General features: G+C 46.7%; 6 non-coding genes across 6 annotated transcripts; all 6 read right to left on the reverse strand.

The window, feature by feature from the left end:
- Nucleotides 1-39: 39 nt before the first annotated feature.
- On the reverse strand, nucleotides 40-113 carry TRNAN-GUU (transfer RNA asparagine (anticodon GUU)). Its single transcript has one exon. It is a non-coding gene; the product is annotated as a tRNA-Asn (tRNA).
- A 2,175-nt stretch (nucleotides 114-2,288) lies between these two features.
- On the reverse strand, nucleotides 2,289-2,362 carry TRNAN-GUU (transfer RNA asparagine (anticodon GUU)). The gene has a single exon. It is a non-coding gene; the product is annotated as a tRNA-Asn (tRNA).
- A 1,790-nt stretch (nucleotides 2,363-4,152) lies between these two features.
- TRNAW-CCA (transfer RNA tryptophan (anticodon CCA)) lies at nucleotides 4,153-4,224 on the reverse strand. The gene has a single exon. It is a non-coding gene; the product is annotated as a tRNA-Trp (tRNA).
- A 313-nt stretch (nucleotides 4,225-4,537) lies between these two features.
- Nucleotides 4,538-4,611, reverse strand: TRNAN-GUU (transfer RNA asparagine (anticodon GUU)). Its single transcript has one exon. It is a non-coding gene; the product is annotated as a tRNA-Asn (tRNA).
- Nucleotides 4,612-6,406: 1,795 nt separating this feature from the next.
- On the reverse strand, nucleotides 6,407-6,478 carry TRNAW-CCA (transfer RNA tryptophan (anticodon CCA)). Its single transcript has one exon. It is a non-coding gene; the product is annotated as a tRNA-Trp (tRNA).
- Nucleotides 6,479-6,791: 313 nt separating this feature from the next.
- Nucleotides 6,792-6,865, reverse strand: TRNAN-GUU (transfer RNA asparagine (anticodon GUU)). Its single transcript has one exon. It is a non-coding gene; the product is annotated as a tRNA-Asn (tRNA).
- Between the last annotated feature and the right edge of the window lie 12,582 nt (nucleotides 6,866-19,447).

The raw sequence follows: 19,447 nt of genomic DNA on the forward strand, positions 1-19,447 counted from the left end.
TCATAGTTGGTCATGCTGAATTTTTGAGCCAAAATGCATCGTCCCTGGGTGGGCTTGAACCACCAACCTTTCGGTTAACAGCCGAACGCGCTAACCGATTGCGCCACAGAGACTCATGCAGTGCTTACACTGGGGCCTGATTGGTGTGCTGTTTGCTTATGCTTCCCAGGCAACCTGAAAATATTTCTAAAATAGCTCTATTTCCCACAGCAAATCAGGGTATCAAGCACTTCCCTACCTCCCGTAATCCACAAACACAGGGGATTTAGTAGAGGACAGAGCCCATCAACAGTGCACCAAATGTCCTCTGTGTAGGCATAACTTGCTATGAGGAGAAAGCCACAGTTGCGCACTTGTGTTAAAAGGGGACAGTAGGCTGAACCCAGAGAACACGGGAGAAATGGCTCAGGTTTACTGAGTGGAACACTCTGTGTCTTTGTGCCCAAAACAGCAGCGTCTTTTCGGTTAACAGCCGAACGCGCTAACCAATTGCGCCACAGAGACTCACTGGCATGTGTGTTCTGCCTTTGGCCTGATTGCATTGCTATTTATTTCTGATTGGCAGAAAACCTGAACTTTTTTCTGAAAAAGGCATGCCTCTCTTAGCACTGCAGTGCATTAGACTGCTCCCTTGCTTCCCTGAGTCCCCAAATACACAACCACCTTGGGCACAATAGAAGACACATTCCAGCAGATTTAGCAAGAGTGCACCAAGGATTCTATATGTAGGTACCTTGCTGAGAAGCAAGACCTGCAGTTGCATTCTTCTGTTAAAAGAGGGCAGCAGAGTGCACCAAGAGAACTTCGGGGAAGTAGATTATGTTAACTACTTGCCATGCTCTTTATAGATCCCTCTGTTTGACTGGGTGAATTCTAATTTCTGGGGTAGAGTAAGCAATTTTTGGATCTAGATGCTGTGCGCAACAGGAATGCTATATACTGCACTGTACTGCTACTGAAAATTTACCAATTTTACAGGATGTTCAGGTAAGCTTTGTTTCAGAAAACAACTTGCAAGAGGCACTAAGACAGATTACTGGGACAAAGGAAGAGGGTTTGGGGATTAGCACATCTCCTATGAAAGGTACAGTCACGCCCGAGACAACTCTGAGTGTCACCTCAAATTCTAAGAAATGCAAACTAGGGACCTACGCTTTTTATTGCCAGTGGATCTTTGTGTTTCAGACAAATGTGCACGCCTCCCAGAGCCCCTTGCAATGCACTTAGGGAAAGGGGGGAAGGTGCTGTGAAGCCCTCTCGCTGACAATGTCTCTCTTGTCTATAATGTAACTATGAGAGAGAGAGAAATAGGCAATGCGAGAGTGAAAAAGTAAAATGGAAATGTGTCTACTGAGACCAGTATAAGGGGAAATCCTCACAATCCAGGACCGACAGTTGATTGGGAGGGCGCTTACAGGTTTCCGACACCAGACCGGTACCTGAACTCACAAACCCAAACTGCAAAGTGATGCCCATTGCCACTAGACTGCCGACCCCCTTTCGGGGCCCCAACATATATCCTTTAGTCACACCTAGAGTTCCCAGGACAGTGCAGCATTCAGCGATTACACGAAAATATTGACAGCGCTAGGAGGCCATGCAAATGGCAGAGGTATGCTTTACAAAGCCCACGAAGCGTGCACAAAACAGCACATCAGTCAGGCCCACTTGAAGAGATGGTAAAGAGGAAATACTTCTGCTGCATCCAGTAAAACATAGAGATTGGCCTGCTTTAAAGGTTGACCATGTCCTTCATGGGTGTCTGTCAATATGATACTTCCCTGCTGCAAAGCTTACATTCGAAACGCCAGAACAACTAGGCCCAGAGCACAAAGATGCAGTCAGGTTGAAATAACGAGATACTGAAGAGCAATTTTGTATTTCAGAGTGGGAAAAGGAAGTATGACCCCGACGTGATTTAAACACACAATTTTCTGATCTGGAGTCAGACGCGCTACCATTGCGCCACAAGGTCCTTGCGGCAGTCCACCTGGTGTGTCTGATGACAGAATAAAGGTAGGAGACGTACATGGACCTGCAGAGCCTCATTGCTTCTTTAAGTAGACTGGCTAGGATAGATTCCTTCTGTGCATCAGTACACGCTGCAGCCAAACCCTTCCCATGAAGTCTTGATGTTTATGAATTGAATGGCAAGTTTTGAAAAACTAAAGCAAGCGAGAAGAATTGCTTACAGTTTATTGGATTTTTTGGACGTCAGCAGACGAGACCTGCGAGAGGTAAACAGAAGTTCATAGTTGGTCATGCTGAATTTTTGAGCCAAAATGCATCGTCCCTGGGTGGGCTTGAACCACCAACCTTTCGGTTAACAGCCGAACGCGCTAACCGATTGCGCCACAGAGACTCATGCAGTGCTTACACTGGGGCCTGATTGGTGTGCTGTTTGCTTATGCTTCCCAGGCAACCTGAAAATATTTCTAAAATAGCTCTATTTCCCACAGCAAATCAGGGTATCAAGCACTTCCCTACCTCCCCTAATCCACAAACACAGGGGATTTAGTAGAGGACAGAGCCCATCAACAGTGCACCAAATGTCCTCTGTATAGGCATAACTTGCTATGAGGAGAAAGCCACAGTTGCGCACTTGTGTTAAAAGGGGACAGTAGGCTGAACCCAGAGAACACAGGTGAAATGACTCAGGTTTACTGAGTGGAACACTCTGTGTCTTTGTGCCAAAAACAGCAGCGTCTTTTCAGTTAACAGCCGAACGCGCTAACCAATTGTGCCACAGAGACTCACTGGCATGTGTGTTCTGCCTTTGGCCTGATTGCATTGCTATTTTTTTCTGATTGGCAGAAAACCTGAACTTTTTTCTGAAAAAGGCATGCCTCTCTTAGCACTGCAGTGCATTAGACTGCTCCCTTGCTTCCCTGAGTCCCCAAATACACAACCACCTTGGGCGCAATAGAAGACACATTCCAGCAGATTTAGTAAGAGTGCACCAAGGTTTCTATATGTAGGTACCTTGCTGAGAAGCAAGGCCTGCAGTTGCATTCTTCTGTTAAAAGAGGGCAGCAGAGTGCACCAAGAGAACTTGGGGGAAGTAGCTTATGTTAACTACTTGCCATGATCTTTATAGATCCCTCTGTTTGACTGGGTGAATTCTAATTTCTGGGGTAGAGTAAGCAATTTTTGGATCTAGATGCTGTGCGCAACGGGAATGCTATATACTGCACTGTACTGCTACTGAAAAGTTACCAATTTTACAGGATGTTCAGGTAAGCTTTGTTTCAGAAAACAACTTGCTAGAGGCCCTAGGACAGATTACTGGGACAAAGGAAGAGGGTTTGGGGATTAGCACATCTCCTATGAAAGGTACAGTCACGCCCGAGACAACTCTGAGTGCCTCCTCAAATTCTAAGAAATGCGAACTGGGGTCCTACGCCTTTTATTGCCAGTGGTTCTTTGTGTTTCAGACAAATGTGCACGCCTCCCAGAGCCCCATGCAATGCACTTAGGGAAATGGGGGAAGGTGCTGTGCAACCCTCTCGCTGACAATGTCTCTCTTGTCTATAATGTATCTATGAGAGAGAGAGAAATAGGCAATGCGAGAGTGAAAAAGTAAAATGGAAATGTGTCTACTGAGACCAGTATAAGGGGAAATCCTCACAATCCAGGACCGACAGTTGATTGGGAGGGCGCTTACAGTTTTCTGACACCAGAGCGGTACCTGAACTCACAAACCCAAACTACAAAGTGATGGGCATTGCCACTAGACTGCCGACCCCCTTTCGGGGCCCCAGCATATATCCTTTAGTCACACCTAGAGTTCCCAGGACAGTGCAGCATTCAGCGATTACACGAAAATATTGACAGCGCTAGGAGGCCATGCAAATGGCAGAGGTATGCTTTACAAAGCCCACGTAGCGTGCACAAAACAGCACATCAGTCAGGCCCACTTGAAGAGATGGTAAAGAGGAAATACTTCTGCTGCATCCAGTAAAACATAGAGATTGGCCTGCTTTAAAGGTTGACCATGTCCTTCATTGGTGTCTGTCAATATGATACTTCCCTGCTGCAAAGCTTACATTCGAAACGCCAGAAAAACTAGGCCCAGAGCACAAAGATGCAGTCAGGTTGAAATAACGAGATACTGAAGAGCAATTTTGTATTTCAGAGTGGGAAAAGGAAGTATGACCCCGACGTGATTTGAACACACAACCTTCTGATCTGGAGTCAGACACGCTACCATTGCGCCACGAGGTCCTTGCAGCAGTCCACCTGGTGTGTCTGATGACAGAATAAAGGTAGGAGACGTACATGGACCTGCAGAGCCTCATTGCTTCTTTAAGTAGACTGGCTAGGATAGATTCCTTCTGTGCATCAGTACACGCTGCAGCCAAACCCTTCCCATGAAGTCTTGATGTTTATGAATTGAATGGCAAGTTTTGAAAAACTAAAGCAAGCGAGAAGAATTGCTTACAGTTTATTGGATTTTTTGGACGTCAGCAGACGAGACCTGCGAGAGGTAAACAGAAATTCATAGTTGGTCATGCTGAATTTTTGAGCCAAAATGCATCGTCCCTGGGTGGGCTTGAACCACCAACCTTTCGGTTAACAGCCGAATGCGCTAACCGATTGCGCCACAGAGACTCATGCAGTGCTTACACTGGGGCCTGATTGGTGTGCTGTTTGCTTATGCTTTCCAGGCAACCTGAAAATATTTCTAAAATAGCTCTATTTCCCACAGCAAATCAGGGTATCAAGCACTTCCCTACCTCCCCTAATCCACAAACACAGAGGATTTAGTAGAGGACAGAGCCCATCAACAGTGCACCAAATGTCCTCTGTATAGGCATAACTTGCTATGAGGAGAAAGCCACAGTTGCGCACTTGTGTTAAAAGGGGACAGTAGGCTGAACCCAGAGAACACAGGTGAAATGACTCAGGTTTACTGAGTGGAACACTCTGTGTCTTTGTGCCAAAAACAGCAGCGTCTTTTCGGTTAACAGCCGAACGCGCTAACCAATTGTGCCACAGAGACTCACTGGCATGTGTGTTCTGCCTTTGGCCTGATTGCATTGCTATTTTTTTCTGATTGGCAGAAAACCTGAACTTTTTTCTGAAAAAGGCATGCCTCTCTTAGCACTGCAGTGCATTAGACTGCTCCCTTGCTTCCCTGAGTCCCCAAATACACAACCACCTTGGGCACAATAGAAGACACATTCCAGCAGATTTAGCAAGAGTAAACCAAGGTTTCTATATGTAGGTACCTTGCTGAGAAGCAAGACCTGCAGTTACATTCTTCTGTTAAAAGAGGGCAGCAGAGTGCACCAAGAGAACTTGGGGGAAGTAGCTTATGTTAACTACTTGCCATGATCTTTATAGATCCCTCTGTGTGACTGGGTGAATTCTAATTTCTGGGGTAGAGTAAGCAATTTTTGGATCTAGATGCTGTGCGCAACAGGAATGCTATATACTGCACTGTACTGCTACTGAAAAGTTACCAATTTTACAGGATGTTCAGGTAAGCTTTGTTTCAGAAAACAACTTGCTAGAGGCCCTAGGACAGATTACTGGGACAAAGGAAGAGGGTTTGGGGATTAGCACATCTCCTATGAAAGGTACAGTCACGCCCGAGACAACTCTGAGTGCCTCCTCAAATTCTAAGAAATGCGAACTGGGGTCCTACGCCTTTTATTGCCAGTGGTTCTTTGTGTTTCAGACAAATGTGCACGCCTCCCAGAGCCCCATGCAATGCACTTAGGGAAATGGGGGAAGGTGCTGTGCAACCATCTCGCTGACAATGTCTCTCTTGTCTATAATGTATCTATGAGAGAGAGAGAAATAGGCAATGCGAGAGTGAAAAAGTAAAATGGAAATGTGTCTACTGAGACCAGTATAAGGGGAAATCCTCACAATCCAGGACCGACAGTTGATTGGGAGGGCGCTTACAGTTTTCTGACACCAGAGCGGTACCTGAACTCACAAACCCAAACTACAAAGTGATGGGCATTGCCACTAGACTGCCGACCCCCTTTCGGGGCCCCAGCATATATCCTTTAGTCACACCTAGAGTTCCCAGGACAGTGCAGCATTCAGCGATTACACGAAAATATTGACAGCGCTAGGAGGCCATGCAAATGGCAGAGGTATGCTTTACAAAGCCCACGTAGCGTGCACAAAACAGCACATCAGTCAGGCCCACTTGAAGAGATGGTAAAGAGGAAATACTTCTGCTGCATCCAGTAAAACATAGAGATTGGCCTGCTCTAAAGGTTGACCATCTCCTTCATGGGTGTCTGTCAATATGATACTTCCCTGCTGCAAAGCTTACATTCGAAACGCCAGAACAACTAGGCCCAGAGCACAAAGATGCAGTCAGGTTGAAATAACGAGATACTGAAGAGCAGAGCAATTTTGTATTTCAGAGTAGGAAAAGAAAATTTGACCCTGACGTGATTAGAACACGCAACCTTCTGATCTGGAGTCAGACGCGCTACCATTGCGCCACGAGGTCCTTGTGGCAGTCCACCTGGTGTGTCTGATGACAGAATAAAGGCAGGAGACGTACATGCACCTGCAGAGCCTCATTGCTTCTTTAAGTAGACTGGCTAGGATAGCTTCCTTCTGTGCATCAGTACACGATGCAGCCAAACCCTTCCCATGAAGTCTTGATGTTTATGAATTGAATGGCAAGTTTTGAAAAACTAAAGCAAGCGAGAAGAATTGCTTGCAGTTAATTGGATTTTTTGGACGTCAGCAGACGAGACCTGCGAGAGGTAAACAGAAGTTCATAGTTGGTCATGCTGAATTTTTGAGCCAAAATGCATCGTCCCTGGGTGGGCTTGAACCACCAACCTTTCGGTTAACAGCCGAACGCGCCAACCGATTGCGCCACAGAGACTCATGCAGTGCGTACACTGGGGCCTGATTGGTGTGCTGTTTCCTTATGCTCCCCAGGCAACCTGAAAATATTTCTAAAATAGCTCTATTTCCCACAGCAAATCAGGGTATCAAGCACTTCCCTACCTCCCGTAATCCACAAACACAGGGGATTTAGTAGAGGACAGAGCCCATCAACAGTGTACCAAATGCCCTCTGTGTAGGCATAACTTGCTATGAGGAGAAAGCCACAGTTGCGCACTTGTGTTAAAAGGGGACAGTAGGCTGAACCCAGAGAACACGGGAGAAATGACTCAGGTTTACTGAGTGGAACACTCTGTGTCTTTGTGCCCAAAACAGCAGCGTCTTTTCGGTTAACAGCCGAACGCGCTAACCAATTGCGCCACAGAGACTCACTGGCATGTGTGTTCTGCCTTTGGCCTGATTGCATTGCTATTTTTTTCTGATTGGCAGAAAACCTGAACTTTTTTCTGAAAAAGGCATGCCTCTCTTAGCACTGCAGTGCATTAGACTGCTCCCTGTGGGATGTATTTACCCATGCATTCGAGCCCTACCTCAAAACTGTGCAGTACTGACATGGAAAACATCATGATGGCCAGAGCTTCCCAGAAAATGCACAGGGAAGTGCATGAAGAATAGGCTGCCACCCATTTTTGCCGATGTTATGGGCACAGAAGGACACTGCCTAAAACCACCATTGGACTACCCACACAGTAGTCTGAAACCATTGGGAATGGCAATGCTGATTGCCAAAAGCAAACCCATAACTGTGGAGAATTCATTTTCTTAAATCCCAAAAAGGGGTGCAGTACCAGTACTCACCACTATCCAAAAGCCGGCATTTTAAAACAACACCAGATTTTACTTTTTGCAAAACTGAATAAATGAACCCAAAACAGGCCAAAGAAAGACTTACTGAGAGGTGGATACAATCTAAAGTTATATTCTGAAGTGACTTGAAGGTTTATAACAAGACTGGCTGCGCTGTGGATTTCAGCAGTTTAAGTAAATTTGGACTGAAAGACACTAAAAAAAATCTAAATGTTTAAATTGACTGAGTGACCTACTTTTGAGTGTCACATAGGTTGCAATTGTTTAAATGTCATAGTTTTAAACTTAGAATCAGCATTCTAGCTGCATATGTAAAAATGTTTAGTTTTATTTGAATGCAGGAACTGGGGAACAAAAAGTGACATTTTATCTGAAACTTGGCTTAAGGAACTGAATTCTGCCTGGCAACTACCCCCATCAGGAGTGAAACTTGAGTCACAGCTGTGTTCCCAGGCCTAGCTGCCCTTTTGCTGCTCACACCAAAAGGGATATGACACTTCCCTGATTGAATTACCTGGGCTCTGCAGGAAATTGAACAAAGCCCTCTCCTGACTCAGGCAAATGTTTTATTGGCGGGAGTCGTAAATGGAGCTTCCTCTTGGCAGAAGCTGGGAGGGGCAGGGTCTCTGAGCTTGGCAGAAACTGGAAAGACTGGTTTCTGTACCATGTGACCTGAAAAGACACACCTCTATAGCCAGAATATGGTTTTAGAAAAAGATGAATAACTCATAGTACGGACTTGTGAAAATTATTTAAATTATACCATAATTCTTGTGATTTTTCTGCCCACATTTTAAGAGGTTTTTCGAACCGGTGGCATGTTCAGGGGGGTTTTAGCGGAAAAGAGGATATTACTCAAAATGTGTGCATGTGAAAAATCAGACACTTCATCAACTAATGTCCATACTCCTTGCGCACATGTGTGTAAATTTGGGTCAATGTCCTGAATTGCAAAATCAGTTAAAAAGTGAAATATGTGCCATTTCTGAATGCAAGCCCCCAGGAAGAGCAGAGTTTGAACAGGGTATACCTCCTGTAATGCATGATGGGTGAAGATGATTTTAAAACAACATGTACCTCTGCAAATATGTATTTGGGTTCAAATCTAGATTTGTGTGTAAGTTGACAGGAGGAGTGGACTTTCTGCAGGCTGTAAAATGACATCACTCTGACACAACTTAGCTCCCCCAATCAAATGAGAAATGGAAGTTTGACCAATTAGAAGCTGAGAGAGAGGTAGGGTCAGTGATGCTAGAACACACCCACATTCTAAACACATAAAAGCAGACAGACAGGACAGATAGAGACTTTCCAATCCATTTGCAGCTGGAAGCTCTGCCGGGAAAATCCATACTTTACCTCCATCAATCTCCAGAGAAAGCTGTGCAGAAAGATCCAGACTTTAAATCCCTCAATCTTCAGAATCCAGAGAGAGAGCAGACCCAGATCACTGTGAAGTGCAGAGACCAGAGTCCCGTCTAAAACCTGACCAGATCCATGGCGAGGCCCATTTCACTCAAGAATATAGTGTGAGTACCTAGAAAACTGTGCAGAACCAATCTCTTAGTTAAAATAATATAATTCAAATCTATTTTAATCTAAGTAGAACTGTCTCCTAACTGTCACCTGTCATTTTCTAGTTGCAAGCTGCACTTGTCTTTTTGAACTTTAAAATTTCAAATCTGAAAAACGACCTTTATTTAATCGCTCATATCTCCGCAACCGTTTGTGCTAGAGACTTGCAGTAACTTTCCCCTGAAAGCTGAGAATCGTGGCTTTCCTACGAACCTAGAACCGCATATAGTTTTGCCGTAATCGTGAAAAACGCACTCGCGAAGTTTGCCGCGATTTGCAAATTTCTCCACGTGTGAAAACAGAAGCTTCTTGCTTTCAGTTGCTAAAAATTCGTTTAACCTGCTAGTTACACCCTAGATCCTTGCTAAAGTGAGCCTGGACTAATATTAACTAGATACCACTCACCCTGAACTTCTAGAGGGAATTAAAAGCAAATTTAGCATATTTTTCACTTAATTGCCAGCACATATAAAAGCATTTTGCCTGTGTTTTCAACGTCTGTAGTCTAAGTTGCTGGGTGAACTGAATTACGTTTGAATTGCATTTCTGAGAACTGTGTGCTTCCTTCCATTTCCTTGCATTGCATAAAAGGGGGGGTGAATTGTCTAAGAAAGTGATTACATTGTCTTTTGCTGAAATCCTATCAAGTTATTTTCTTTACTGCATTTCATTCAACATTGCATCCCTCCGAAATCTATAAAGCATTCTCTACCACATTATTCTTCTGTCCCTATTTACCAGTGTGCTACCTTATCCATTTCATGTCAACTCCTTAGTGATTATAAAGAAGTGTGCTAGTGCCAGATTCTCCGTTGTTAATCTTTATCATATCAGATTAAGTGTGATATTCAATTATTAATTTATTATAAATTGTGATATATATATCTATATTGTTTAAAGTATCAATTAAACCTTTTAACTTGCAAAACAGAACTACTTCTTGGCTCAGTGGGGTCAGGGGGATTCCAACAGAGGGGTGTTATATAGGGGTAGTCATCCAGAACGCATGAACTGGACATAAAGATATATCAATAAGGGTTTTCATTCAGTATTCTAGACTAGGCGTTGACTTGGCTGTAGTGCTGAATTGAATCCTCTTACAAAATTGGGGGCTCCGGCCGGACGTTTGGGTTAGAATACCACTTGTGCAGCTTAATACAGCGTGCCAGCTGACCAGATACACATATCCAGTCGGATCACCACGCTGCATTACGCTGTGAAGCATTCCTCAAAAGGGACACTCCAAGAAAAGTTCTGTTCTGCAAAAATAAAATACAAACTTCTGTAAGTCAGGACAGAGACCAATCTCTAGAATGACGACCTTGGTAGATATGAAAATAGCCAGAGAGCACTTCTTACATAAACTATTTGTGAGAGGTGAATGGGCTGAGCAGGGCCAGGATGCCTGGTTGCAGGCCATCACGCGACAGGTCACTGAAACAGGGTCAGACTTATGGAGAGATCAGGGTCCATTACATGTGGCCCTGAGTGAACTATATATGGCTCCTAAGGCCAAAGATGAACACAATAAGATTGTTAGGATAGCGGCATATTTATATTTATATATGGGAGCCATACAGAATAAATGTGCTGAAGGCCCTGATCTGGCAAAAAGGCAACAGATGGCGTTAGAGAAGGCCCAATCTGATCTGGACTCTTCTGAGCAAAGGCTGCACAGGAGCCAGGAGTCAGAAAATGAGACCAGGCAGTACATCACTAAAATAAAGGAGGATATGGATGTGCTGCAAAAGGAAAAGTCAGAACAGGATACCAGATTTCTGGCCTTGCAGAAGGAACACCAAGAAGGTTTGGACTCCCTACTGCAAAGCCAGAAAAAGCTGGAGCAACAACTGGACTTCAACAGGGTATGTGCTGAGCAGGTAGTCACCCTGCAAGGCCACCTAGATAGAGTGAAGGCAGAGAGCAACAAACTAATTCTGAAAGACCTGGATACCCAGGCAGAGTTTGATCAGGAGCGCCAGAAAGCTGGTGCCTTCCAAAGGCAAAGGGACGACCTGGCAGCACAGATGCAGGCTCTCAGTCAGGAAAGAGACACCATAGGCCAGGAAGTCTGCCATTTAAAAAGGAAAATGGAAGAAAATCACCTGGCCCTCCAGGGGCTGGGTGACCTCCAAAAAGAAAACCAGAACTTGGTAGAGCACACCAGAAGGGTGGAAGATGTTCTGCCAATAAAGGAGCAGGCCGGTAGGGATGGGACTCAGGAGGTAAACCTCCTGCAGCAAAGACCGGCCCAGTTCTCCAGGACCAACCAGGAAGCACAGAGGGAAAATGAGGCCCTCTGTCAACACAATGATAGGCTCCAACAACAGGTAGCGATGCAGGAGAGACTGATAGAGTCTAGTAAGGCCTTGACTGAGGAACTGAAAGCACAAATGCAGGCTCTTGCATTGCAACAGGGAGCAGGGGCGGATAGAGATGAGGTCCGCTGGGAAAGAGAGACTCCTGACCATAACCTCAGGAGCCCTAACACCAGGGGCCTTCATCTCTCCCAGTCCCTGGACTCTACCACCCCCATGTCCCCGGGCGCACATGAGCACAGGGCCACAGGGATGGCAGATTACTATCCAGCTAAAAGTATGGGGCTCATAGGCCAGTACCACTCAGGAATGGATGGGCGGGCATCTGGGCATGGGCACCCAAGCATGGTGCAATTCAGTGGGGAACCCCGGGAGAATAGGCCCATTAAGGGCATCATGAAAACCTCTGCCCAGTTAGGTCAGTGGAGGGGGTACCCATCAAATCCTGGCAGCAAGGAGGAATCTGAAGACTCCTCTGAACTGCGCAGGACACAGGAGACCAGGTCCCCACATTCTGCCAGCCATTCCCAGGCTCGCAGAATCCGGGAAAACCTGGAAGAACAGACGGGAACCTCTGGGAGCAGTGCCTCTGAGTCCGAGGACGAATGGACAAGGGTTACCCGAACCAAAAAGGCCAATAAGGCAAAAAGGGCCTTGCTTAAGGACCCCTTAAAGCAGATTAAGGCGATCAGGAGCGTCATCACGCCTTACCATAAGAACGCTAAGTATTCTGTTTGGGAGCACTTAGAGTTGTTTGAACAAATGATGGAGACTTTCCATTTGAAGGACAGCCAAAGCTGTATTCAATATGTAAAGTGGACCTTCTCCCCGGAATACTCCAGTTTCTTTGCGGGGCTGGAGGACCAAAATCATTTAAGATGGTCCACCTATAAGGCGGCCATCTTGAAACATTTTTCTGTTCACAGAAATCCTCAAGAGGCTCGCAAGGCAGCCTACAATTTGCAATGTGGGGAGGATCAGGCCCCACAAGAATTTGTGCAGGAGTTAAAGCGTGCTTTTGCACAGACCACAAGAAGGGTGCGCACGGATAGCAGAGAATTTATAAATACGTTTTTCCACGCCTTGCCCAAATATATCATGACCCAGCTCGTGAGGGATTTTCACGAGAAAAGATCTTTAGACTGGGTCATTGAACAGGCTACCCGGATCTATGAGGTGCAGAAACCGATACATAGCAAAAGTAATGCCCAGAAAAACCCCAAAGCCAACAGCACCCCTGCTGCTGCCAAGGTGGCAGAGGTAAAGGTCACCCCCGTTTTGGATTTGGAGATGGGGGGGCCTAAAAACCTACCTGCACCTAATAATGCTAGGCCCAGGAGGTCCTCGGTTCAGTCCCAGACAGGGAGCCAAGGAGGCAGCCCCACAAATGGGGTCCCTCGCTCTCCTGATTATGTAAGTCCCCGTTACAAGGGAAATCGACCCATCCTGGGTTATGTGTGGACTCCTCCAGCCCAAGGGGGGGGATCCAGCCAAGCACCTAACCCAGGGAACTTCCCTCCCAACTTCCCACAGGAGGGCAGAAATTCTCCAAATCCTGGGCAGAACTTTTTCCCCAGGTATCCACCCAATTTCCAACCCCAAAATCATCCATCCTTCTTTCCCCAATTCCCTGAGCCCAGACAACCTAATCCGGGAGATGGGAGGCCAAGGGTGGAGGGGTACCCAAATCTTCCCAACCAGGGGTACTACCAAAGAAGGGATAGCTACCCTTCCCGGGATCAGCCCAGGGGAGAAAACAGGGCCCCGTATCAGCCTGAGCGGGTTTCCCAGTTAGAGCGCCAGGTTCAAAACATGGCGCGGGATCTGGGTCACATACTGAGGGCTCAGCAGAACCCTCAGATCAGCATGCCGGCGCAGAACGCACCCAACTCTGGACCTGGTGCTCCAGAACAATGACGGGGGCAGCACCCCGATAACTCACCGGTTCCCAGGGAGGAGGCACAAGGGGAAGGGGGGTGTAAAGCCTTGGAGGAAGCTTCCTTCCTCACTTGTAAACAGCCCCTGGAAACCCAGGAACCGGAAACAAAATCTCTTGCCCCTGAAAGTCTGCCTCCTAAGGAGCAGAGGGGGGGTAGGAGAAACGAAAGACCCAAACAGACTCAGTTTGAGGAGGAGGTACAGGTCTTCCAATTTGAGGGAGAGGGATCCTCAGAGGATCCTGGGAAAAGGATCTTCTCCTTCAGAGAGGGGGGAACTCCTCCCAAAGAAAAATGGGTCCCTAGGGATGCAAATCCAGATTGGGGAGATGTGGAGACTGAGCTACCGCCGCCCACCATCTCATCCCAGAACCAACCGCAAGAAAATCCCCTGGTTCAAACCCATCCTGGTGACTGCCTCCAAAAAGGGGGGGGCGGCCCAGAACCGGAGCCAGGGGAACCCACAATGGCTCTGATCTCCAGTTGCCAAATTTTTCTTTCAGATTCCCAAGGCTCTCCACAGAATTCTGCCCAAATCTCTTCGCTAGCGATGTCCAAAACCAGAAAATTAGCCCACCAGTTGTCCAAAAATGTGCATTATCTGTGCCCCCTTGAGGAGAAGGAGGGAAGATATTATGCCCCGGTACAAGTACAGGGGCAGGGTACAATTTTGGCACTGGTGGACACTGGATCTCAAGCTACCCTTCTGTCCAGAAGGGCCTTTGACGAACTGAATGCAGGAAGGGGAGAGAATTACCAAATTCCTCTCACCTCTCTTCCTGGGCAACTCCAGAACTTTGACGGGAAGGAAATTCCCGTCGAGGGGACGGCAGATTTGGACATTAAAATTGGGCGACACAAGTTGAAACACCCGGTCATAGTTGTGGCCCCAGAGGGCACCCCTTGTTTACTAGGGAATGACCTCCTGAGAAGGTTGTCACCCCTAATAGATTGCGTAAACAAGGTCCTCTGGACCCAGACTAGCCGACCAATAAAATTAAAACGGAGTGTCAACCATGTTAGTTTAAACGGCACCTGCCACATGGTTGAACAAAAATCTGACCAAGTAGAATTTCACTTCCAGAATAGCCAAATTCCAGACGTGACAGTAATAGCAGTAGGACAACAGACTGGTGATGGAGGGTCCTCTCTATTTCTGAAAATCAACCTTCCTTCCAGTTTAAAGTGGTATTCCACACTGGAAGGAAACACCCTGAAATTCTATACTAATCCACAATCAGAAACTCCCACTCCTACAGTCCAGAAAGATGTGAAATTCAATCAGAGCCTGGCTGATATTCAGCAAATTGGAGAGCAGTTGTTCATCCCTGTTCAGTTAAATGATGGGAAGGACTCTGTTCTCGCTCGAGTGTGTGTGAACAACGGTAAGAGCTTCATCAGCGAAGCCATGTTTCGCCAACTCCCAAAAGATCCAGCCAGTCCCACCTTCAAACTGATAGACAAATGGGAAATGGACCTGGAAGCATCTGATTCCAAACATCTCCTGCCAAGCAGGTGTATGCTCAAAATCTCCATTGGCAACAAGAGCATAGTCCACAATTGTTGGGTCGTGCGAGACGTCCCTGCCGCCTTTTACTTAGGCAGTGACATTCGCAATCGCTTTGCCATTAGTTTGGACCTAATAAACTTCAAAGCTTGGTCCCGATTAGCGGATAATCCCATGGGCTTTGATGATCCAGAAAAAGCCTTTAGGTCAGCTCAATTGCTACCTTATGCAGTTGAAATTTAGATTAAAGAGGAAGTCACCATCCCAGAAAGGACCCGACAATTCTCCCTGGAAGTGAAAGTTAAAAGGGGACAAGAGTTGAAAAACCCTGATGCTTACATACATCTAAACGCTTCTCTCCAACAGCAAGGGTTGGGGGTAAACCCAACTCCATTAGTCAACCTAGAACATGACACCATTCCAATAGAGGTGGATAACAGCGAGTTAAAGAGTATTACTCTAGCCGCAGGCACCATTATTGGAATGGCGGTTGATGACCGACATTTTTCCATTGATTTAGGTAATGAACTGTTAGGACCAATCCCCAAGGACTGTTTTGACAGTGACAGTGAGGACAACACAACACCAGACAGGATTTTTACCCGGCATGGGGGGAACTTCCTGGTGTACACTTCCTGCCCCTATGGTAAGGAAGATGTGACTTGTGACTTCAGGAGGGATGAGGTGATTTTCCAGGTCCATGAGGGCTGCCTTTCCCACCTGAAGCCTCCGGTCCAAATCAGCACTCTAACCAGGGACTTCTTCACCCAGCTGGAGGAGGCCGCTGAAATAGCCAAACCAGAAGTCTTTCCAGGCTTCAGGCAGATGGTGGAAGAGAGAGTCAACCTAGCTGATGCCTGTGTGACTCTGGAACAAAAGCAAAAGTTGAAACAAGTTTTCTTGGATTTCCAAGATCTCTTTGCGGTAGACTCATATGACTGTGGTCGCACTGACATCCACACAACAACAATCCCCACGGACCCTGGCATGACCCCTGTGTTTGTGAAGCAACATCGCTTGCCTCTCGCATCAATGGAGTGACTTACGGAAATAATTAAGAACCTTGAGTCCCGGGGAATAATCCGTCCAGTCCACAGCACCTTCAATAATCCGGTGCTGGGAATATTGAAGCCAAACGGCCAGTGGAGACTCTGCGCCGACCTCAGGGAGCTCAACAAACGGGTCCACACTTCCCGATGGCCTCTTCCCTACATTGACCAAGGGCTGGCCCAGATCCAGGGGTCACAGGTATTCACCGCAATCGACCTGACCAATGGATACTGGACCGTGCCTGTCAGCAGGGAGGACCAATACAAACTGGCTTTTACCTTTGGGGGCCAGCAGTACACATGGACCCGGACTCCCTTCGGATACCTTAACTCCGGTAATGAGTTCAACATTTTCCTACATAAGGCCATGCCCGACCTGGGTGCGAGGGGTAACCTGGCTTATGTAGATGATGTCCTCGTCAAAAGTTCATCTGTGGAGGAACACATAGCGGAGATCCGTTATGTTCTGACGCAGTTGAGGGCCGCCGGAGCAAAACTTTCCTTTCAGAAAGCACAGTGGTGTAGAACCCGTGTTAATTTCTTGGGGCATGAGATTACTCCTCAGGGTCTCTGTCCCCAGGAAAAGAAAGTGGAAGCACTTCAGAAACTGAAAGACCCCACAACTCTGCGAGAACTAAGGAGCCTCCTTGGACTGACTAATTACAGCAGAAAGTTCATTGAGGGATACGCAGAGATCACCAGACCCCTGATTCATCTCCTGAAGGGGGGGGTCAAGTGGGAATGGGGTCCAGAACAATCCGAGGCGGTAAAACAACTCAAAAGAAGCCTCTCACAAGCGCCTTGCCTAGCTTACCCTGTCAGAAACAAGGAGTTCTTCCTGGAGACGGGGTTCTCTAATACGTGCTTGACGGCAGTATTATACCAAAAGCATGACAAGGTCAATAAAGTAATCTCCTATGCAAGCAAAACTTTATCCTCTGTGGAGGAAAAATTCAACGATTGTGAGAAGGCACTCCTGGCGACGGTGTGGGCATTGAAGAATTACCGCCCGTTTATCCAGGGGGAACACATCATAGTGGAGACTCCACACCAGCCTCTGCAATATCTCCAAAGTGATAGAATCCGGGCCGGAAATGTGAGTAATTCCCGAATCACTTCCTGGATTCTATCAATGCAAGGCTTTCCTGTGGAGGTCAGATATGGCCAAAACAAGAAGAGTCCCCTCGCGCAAGGTCTGGCTGACTTGCATGATTGTGCCAGAGAAAACTGTCTCGAGGACGAAAGTCTAAAAATCAAGGACAACACGGAGGCATACCTTAATTCCCCACACAGTCTTTGAAGAGGACAAGTGTGAGGGAATGCCCACTGTCTATGTGGATGGATGCTCTTACCATGTTGACAACGACGGGGAGAAAGAACTGGTGGCTGGCGTAGGGAATGCATGGGTGAATGAGTCCCCAGAACCCTCCGCTGGATACAAAAATGGTCCCCGAAGTAGTCAGGTGGCAGAATTGATGGCTGTGCATCAGGCCATCCTCACTGCTGTCCAGCATCAACTCCACGAACTGGTCATAATCACAGATTCGGATTATGTACAGAACGGGTTCGTGGAGCACCTGGTTAATTGGAAAACCAGAGGCATGTTATGTGCTAACAACAAACCCTTGAAACATGGGAAGTTGATCCAAAACATCGATGATCTGGTCACGTCGAATGGGATGACCATCTATTGGAAAAAGATCAAGGGTCATTCCAAAGTAGAGGGACCAGACAAAACTGGAAATGACTTAGCTGATCAGCTGGCCAAAACCGGGGCCATCCAAGGGGATCTAATTGAGATTGAGTCCCTGTTGGGGGAAATCCAGGTCCCTGCTATCACTAGGTCCCAGACAAATGCTCACAACGACCTTTCAATTGTACAATGGAGTAAGGAGACCCCTGATGCTGATTTGATTACCGCTCAGAAGGGGGATCCAATTATTGGTAAATTTTACCAGCACCTTGAGGACCCTGAGAACTTTCCCCTGACGGATACCGATTACATTGGGAAAGAGGACCTAAGAGTGTTGATGAAATGTCCAAAAATGTTCCGGATCCAAGACGGTTTGTTGGTAAGGAAATCCAAAGCTGGCCACGATCAGTGGGTGGTTCCTACCTCATTCCGAAGCCTGATGTTAAGTCACGCCCATGATGCGGCCACCGCCGGTCATAGGGGGTTTCACACAACACTGGAAATCTTAAGAGAGGTTGCATACTGGCCACACATGGGGCAGGACCTCGAACAATATTTGAAGGGGTGTCTTGTGTGTGCACAATTTCAGCCATCATCCCTCACGCACCGTGCGCCTCTCCAAAAGCGGGGGATGACCCTGCCATGGTCAGATTTACAAATCGACTTTGTAGGCCCTGTGATTCGCTCTGCTAGGGGGAATAAGTACATGTTGACTGTGACATGCTTGTTTACCAAGTGGGTGGAATGTCTCCCAGCCCCAAATTGCAAGGCAGAAACTGCAGCTGCCTTGATGATTAACCACATCTTTTCCCGTTTTGGTCTACCTCAAAGGATTGAGTCAGACAGAGGTAGCCACTTCACCAGTGAAGTAATGACAAAGATGTGGGAGATACTGGGGGTCAAGAGAAAGCTACACATTGCTTACCGGCCAGCTTCTTCTGGGGCAGTAGAGAGATATAACCGGACAATTGTGAGCATATTAAAGAAGTTTGTGGCAGATTCTGGGCCAAATTGGGATATCCGATTACCTCTGGTCCTAATGGCCATCAGATCTACCCCTTCATCTGCAACCAAAATGTCACCATTTGAGTTGATGACTGGGCGCAAGATGGTGCTTCCGCAGCATTTGCTCTATAGGACCCAAGAGCAGACACTGATAAATGCCTCCACAACTCATGAGTATGTGGAGAATTTAAGGAAACACCTTCAACATGCTTTTGCTTATGCTCAGCGGAATCTAGAAAGATCGGCTGATAGCATGAAGACCCACTATGACCTGAAAACTTCCAGGAAGGAATATCAGGTGGGAGACCGGGTCTATCTATACAACTTCCAAAGGAACCAGGCCAAGCAGCGCAAATTTTTGCCTACATGGAAGGGACCCTTTGAGATCATCGACAAGATCTCTCCTGTGGCCTACAAAATCCACATCCCCAAAGGTCCTTTGGCAGCGGGGGAAGACAAGTGGGTCCACATAAACCAGTTGAAATGTTGCCATCCCAGGCACACTCTGCAACAACTGGAGGAATCCTCTGGAATCCTAGCGGGCACTGTCTCAGACTAATTCAGTTCCAACCATAATACATACCACATCTAGTCTCTAAAATATTGTGATTTGCATGAAACTGTCTCTTAGTTATACTGTTTTTTTTTTCAAAATAAGAATGTAATGT

This window comes from Ambystoma mexicanum, chromosome 11 (assembly GCF_040938575.1).
Source record: "Ambystoma mexicanum isolate Mex_15411 chromosome 11, UKY_AmexF1_1, whole genome shotgun sequence".
Lineage (NCBI taxonomy): Eukaryota > Metazoa > Chordata > Amphibia > Caudata > Ambystomatidae > Ambystoma > Ambystoma mexicanum.